The 6,550-nt window shown below is 42.4% G+C and overlaps 1 non-coding gene across 1 annotated transcript; it reads right to left on the bottom strand.

Moving 5' to 3' along the window:
- Nucleotides 1–516: 516 nt before the first annotated feature.
- LOC140317005 (U2 spliceosomal RNA) lies at nt 517–707 on the bottom strand. Its single transcript, XR_011917360.1, has one exon. It is a non-coding gene; the product is annotated as a U2 spliceosomal RNA (small nuclear RNA).
- Nucleotides 708–6,550: the final 5,843 nt, after the last annotated feature.

Genomic DNA, 6,550 nt, shown 5'->3' with positions numbered 1-6,550 from the left:
ACCAAATATAGTCGGACATTCACACCTTCTTGCAGCCGAACACTTCCGCTCCACCTTTTAGTTTTCTATGGGGCATTCACACCTTTTTTTTCACCGCATTTTATAAAAACACCACAGGAACACCGTATTGAGGCTTTGTTCTGCGGGAGCAGGGCATCAGGCTAGTTGGCATAGCCACCTTCCCCATGGTGAGCTTTGCTTGGTTGAGACGCTTGCTCCCCCCCCTTGCTCCTCGGCTGACCAAGTAGGAACAATCGGGCCCTTTTCGATGGCTGCCTTGTCTTTTACTCTGTGCAAAAGACAAGGCAGCCACAAACAACACGGGAACACCGTATTGAGGCTTTGTTCTGACCGCTCATTCGGTGTCGCGTTTCTTTAAAGCAATTCTCCCGGTTAGCCCGCACTCGGCTCGCTCCCAGAGCCGTGTTAAAGTCTGCTTCGCATTCACTCTCTTTTCTCAGCAGATTAAAAGAAAGTTCCATCCTGCACCGCTATTTGCTTTTTCACAAGAGCAGAGGAGAGCGCACCGTTCCCAGCGGCACTGCAGTACCGGGTCGATGCTTGGAGTGAACGGAGCAAGCTCCTTTTTCAACTCCTATTGATAAAAATCCATTTAATATGTAGTCCTCGCATAGAGGACATATCAGACATTAAACTGATAAGAACAGATACTACACTTGATCTTAGCCAAAAGGCAGAGAAGCGATAACTGTCCACTGGTTCACGTCCGAGGGCCCTTCCTGGCACAATGCGCACTTGTAGCGGTGTTCTTTTTATGGCCATAGTGTTACTTTGCACCTCCGCCCACCCGCTGCACTGAGCACTCTTCAGCCCTTTTAAATGGTATAACTTTACACTACCGCACGCTCCAGCGAGCACCATTCAAGCAACAACTTTGCACTCCAGCTTCGAACATCGGCACAGTCGCAACAAGTAAGGCGACTCTACTCAGAGAAGTCCCTCTGCACAGTAACAAGATTTCTTTTGCACAGACAGAAAGGGCTTCATCCGCAAAGGTAAAGCCTGCCAAAAATAGAAACAACTCATTAGTGCTGCTCAACGTTGTACTTTGCAGTAAAAGAAAGAGCAAATCTAAAGTTTCAGGAATCCGAGAATAAGCTTACTTTCACGAGTTCTTCACGATTTTGGATTTTGCTATAAAATGAATTCCTTCACTCAAACTAAATTAAAACTGCTAAACCGCTAATCTGTTACATGCAAGGCAGATGTCAAATTCACCGAAATAGGATCTAAGGGTATTTGGCCAATCGAGCTGTAGCAGCTTCGGTAAAAGAGTATAAGTTGAAGAGTTTGTGAATAAAGGTGTGCGCACACATAGTGAGTTGTAGGAAAATACGCAGGGAGCAATGCCGGCTGGGGTATATGTTCTTATATGTTGTCTGACTGTTTGATTTTAATGTGTTGTGTAAGTGTCCTGTTGAATGTTACATGTTTGGGCTTTGACACGCTTCACTGTGGTTGTTAACTGTGTGGTGTGTCCTGAAATGTTATATGTTTGGGCTGTGTGACATGCTTAATGCTTTTCAGTAGCAACCCACTTATTCATATATAGCAACTGACAACATAAGAAGTCCGGACGTACTTTGATAGTAGTTGTAGAAGTATCCTTATTGATAATAGATAAACTAATTCATAGTGATAGAACAGTAGATGAACAGGTGCCTGCACATGTCTCATGAAAATAAAATGGGTGTATGATTGCTGACGGCAGAGCAATACTGCCAAACTTATGAGTTCTTGTGGCAAACTTGATTCAGTGTCTTGATGTGTATACGCTGTTTCGCTGACTTGTCACAAGAAACAAAGTGTGTTTGATAAGATCCGACCATTTTATTACGGGAGGATCAGTATGTATGGATTCTGATGTGACTGATAAACCCATTCGTATCTTAAGCATAATCTAATACGTGAGACAACGCCCTGACACAATCAAAAAAAAAAAAAAGAGAGAGCGGTTTTGTGTCCCCACAGTCCATAATGTAGAAAAGAGAGAAAAAAGCCTTTCTGATTTGGTGTGTGTGCTCACAGTGCAGAGTGTAGAGAAAAGAGAGAAAAGAAAGCCGTTTTGGTGTCACGGGTGTTGTGACTTACACACACACATTTCTGAATTGAGAAAGGAAATTATTTTAGAGGAAGCACTAGAGTTTAGATCCCACATTTGTTGATAGGCATTCATTTATTTTTTCTTTTAATCAGTTTTAAAGTGAATACTAACTGAGAAATGAAAAAGGTGAAGAGTTTAGAAGCTTGGTTCAAGAGCAAAACTTGGTTTATGATCAGCTGAGTCTCTAAACAGAACAGCAAAGGGCTTCATCGAACATTTAAAAAAGATTCAGATTGTTAGAATATCCAGAATTTATAGGAATGGTGGTGATTACTCTTATTTTCTAGAATGGAAATAACTGTGTCTGTTTTATGAATTTAAGGGGCTAAAAAGTTTTGCTCTCGTTTTTCTATGATTAACCGAATGTATGTGAGAGTCCAAACAGACAGAAGGGTTACGGCCGAGCGCTGGACCTTCCCAAAAAGATGAGACAGGCTGGACCCGTGCCATACTAGTTAAGACCTGCCTGTGGATAACAGGTTCTTTAAACTCTCACAAACTCACACACGTTCGCACACATACACCCATACACACACACATTCTTGAACTTGCTGCAAGATTAAACCTTTGCATTAACTGATTCCAGCAACTCTGAGTCTCATTGAGAGACTTTTCTCAACAATTGGGTCCTCAAACCAGATCTCAACGTTTTTTCCGCTGTCCAGGGTCGGAGCTGAAACCGTGCACGGGGGAGTCCAGTACTCCTAATGAAAGACCCCCTGCTGAATTGCGGTAATTAGGGGCCAGTGTCCACTGAAAGGGGGAAAAAGGGACGAGATCGTACTTTTGAATCAATGGCCAGAAGCCATTGGCAGTGCAGGCATCAACAATAATGGTGTTATTTCACCCATTAACACTTAAGGTACCTCATGCAGTGGCTGTGATATGGTTACTTAACAAAATATCTTTACCAGACATCTCTCCTACATAACAGTTCTTCTTTCACAGCCACACCTTGTTGTCGAGAGATGTGCTACACTTAATCCATCCACACTGCTACCTACCCCACAGATGGAAAGCCTCATGATTGCATGTCAGAAATAACCATCAGTGTTTTACCCAGGCCAGACTTAACTGATATACGTTATGAAAATGCAGAAATAACTATATTTATTCAACAGGTCAAGCAAAAAACCCCGATGGCACAAATGCTACAGTATTTGCAGTAGTAACAGAAACTGAAGTTTTCTTAAAACAACCACTACCAAAAAATTACTCTGTTCAAGCAGTCGAATTGGTAGCTTTAACTGAAGCTTGTAAATTAAATAACAAAAAGGTTGTTAACGTTTACACTGACAGTCAGTATGCCTTCTCAACTGTACATGTGTTAACACAGCATTGGAAAAACAGGTATGTTGACATCCACAGCTAAATATATAAACTACAAATATTTTAGCATTATTAGATGTTATTCAATTGCCATCTACAATAGACTCGTATGAATGACCGGAAGGAAAACCATACTGCCAAAGAATTTGTTTAAATATGCTGCAGTATTGAGCCACGGACCATGTCATGTCTCAACAGGAGGGATAGAAGCAATAATGAACAAGGTTTTTACAGCATATGGTTTTACTAATTATTGAAATTTTTTTTTTAGAATAAATAAATGAATAAAGTTTTGTCTAGCAGGTCAAATATGTGCAAAATACATTCCACAGGGCAATCTAAGACCAAAACGAAGATAATTCCCTAAGCCAGTGTATCTTTTTCAACATATTTGTTTGGATTTCATTATTTCATTATTGTGTAGATTTCATTGAACTAAATTAATGTTAAGGGAAACGATTCTGCTCAGTGACAACAGAGGTTTTTACCAAATGGTCTGAAATATATCCATGTGCACAAGCAAATGCACTCTCAGTAGCAAAATCACGCGTAAAATAACTCATTTCTAGATTTGAAATTCCTGAAAAGATCTTCAGTGATAATTTGACACACTTTGTAAACAATGTCATCTCACTGATGGCAAAGAACTTAAAATAGACCTTAGAAACCACTGTGATATAGAAGGTTTCGCTAACACATTGGAATTGTTTTACTATTTACATATGCATGTGGAGTGAAGAATTGCTTGCTGCTGATAAATGCAAAGAAGAACAGCTTACACATAAATGCTCACATATAGGCTGCTGAATGCAATGAAGACCTGCTTATCCAGTAAAGTTCAATGTCAATGTGTAATATTCAATTAGGATTTGCAAAACAGTGAAGTTAAACAATGAATGGGTCCATAGTCGGTATGAGAAGACTACAGGAATATTTACCTGGGTGTACCAAACAGAGATGAGAAAATTGCGATAAATTATTGTTTGTTTGTTTGTTAGTATGTATATGAATGTTATGTGTATAAACTGTGTTGAGTTGTAGTTACTCAGTAGTGTCTCAGTGAAACAACCGACGGGGGAAGCCTTGCGGTGACAACAAAAGCAGTGTTTTACTGATCAGTCAAGTTGCTCCAGTGTACTCCATACAAACTGGTTGGCTACTGAAGGGATAGAAAATGGGGAATACTTGTTTTAAAGCAAACAAGGAATTAGATGGGGAAAATACATGTTTTAACGGGACCCAGACAATATTAAATACTCAGACAGATGGGAGAAGAAGTGTAGTTTTGTAGGAAATCACAAAATTATTACATAAAGTTAGTGAAATCAATTGAAGAATGCCTTTCTGAAGAGCTGTTTACCACAGATGAGCAGCTTTGCGACCAAGCACATTGTAGATCACTTTACTGCCAAAATGATCTAATGTAATGGATTGGTTTAGACATGCATAACAGCATTTTCAGAACAAAGAGAGAAACAAAAAGGGACAACGCTTCATGGTGGAAGGTGATGTATAAATAACTGTGTATATGATGAAGGAGAGACCATTTGAGCAGCACAGCCATTTCGCAGCACAGGGACAGCAGTCCAAGTTAAAGGATCTCCCACGTGGTATCACCTGTCACACTGTGTCAAGGCATCAAAAGAAGAAAAAATCACCAAACTCAAGGACAAAGAGACGAAGACTCCGGTGAACGAAGAGAGAGGACTTACAAACCAGAAATACAAAAGGATGCTCGATATCAAGATCCAGAAGAAGAGGCTAACAATGCCACGAACACTTACGATGCTGGGAATGATGCCAGCAATGAACAGAGAAGAAGATTCAGTGTCATCAATCTGCAACACGTGCCTCTAATGAGGGGGTGAATATAGAATCCTCAACGATTACAACGTCTCTGGGAACTGTGACAACAACAAGGTTTAAACCATTTTGATATATATTGTAACCTATTGGCTAAGGAATAGTGCTGAAAATGAGGTAAATCTAATCCACCACTGTCCTTGGTCTTCTGTACGGTTTTTAAACTAATACGTGGTGGTTTGTTTTTCCACAGAAATTTGGAGATGCATGAATCTAGTGACTTAAACCAAGTAGCAGATGGTTTTATGGGGATCATTGAGAACAAATAGTTAACTTTTGGTAGTATCATCATTTTAATGGTTGTAACTCTCCCCATAAGTGATATAGGTAAGGACTTCCAACGAGAGAGATCGTCCTCTACTGTCTTTAATAATTGCACATTGTGGCGGCCTGTTGCCACTGCGGGTTCTCTCAGAGAGACTCAGAGACAGCGGACGGTTCAACGTATAATTTATTTCACCCTTTTTCACGAATGTGGCGTCGTTCGCAGGCCTTACCTCCCGGTTCGTGCTGCCGACTCCACTTCAATCCTCCTTCCAGCTCCAGCACGCTACTGAGTTTTTGAAAGAGGACAGTGATTAGCCAAGTGACTGCCGGTGTACTAATCACTCACCTAGTCCTGCTCCCCAGAGCTCTCTCCACAGCTCTCTCCTGCAGCTGATGCACCACGCCCCCTCCACATACCTCCACCACCTGACCTTGGCCGGGGAGACGTCTGGCCTAACCTACTCCCCCCCCCCCCCCCCCCACCTCGCCATGCGAGCTGGAAAGGAAGTCGGCCACCGCCATCTGTGCCCCTGGCCTATGGACCACTTTGAATTTAAAAGGCTGTAGTGTCAGATACCAGCGGGTGATCCGTGCATTGACATCTTTCATTCGTTGGAGCCACTGGAGGGGAGCATGGTCCGAGCAGAGGGTGAATTGGCGCCCCAGCAAGTAATACCGCAGAGCGCCGACCACCCACCGGATGGCCAGGCACTCCCTCTCCACCGTGCTGTATCTGGTCTCCCTCTCGGATAGTTTCCGGCTGATGTAAAGCACTGGGTGGTCAACGCCCCGCACCTGCTGGGACAGAACAGCTCCCAACCCCCTTCCCGATGCATCAGTCTGCAGGACAAATGGGAGACAGGAGTTAGGTGTGTGGAGAAGAGTCTCCCCACAGAGGGTCTGCTTTACCCTCTCAAGTGATGCCTGGCACTGCTCCGTCCACCGGACCAGATCAGAGGCACCTTT

Source organism: Leuresthes tenuis, unplaced genomic scaffold (genome assembly GCF_036924035.1).
Source record: "Leuresthes tenuis unplaced genomic scaffold, fLeuTen1.0.hap1 SCAF_10, whole genome shotgun sequence".
NCBI classification, from domain to species: Eukaryota; Metazoa; Chordata; class Actinopteri; order Atheriniformes; family Atherinopsidae; genus Leuresthes; species Leuresthes tenuis.
The sequence above is the reverse complement of the archived record's forward strand: the minus strand, read 5'-3'. Positions and strand labels throughout refer to the sequence as shown.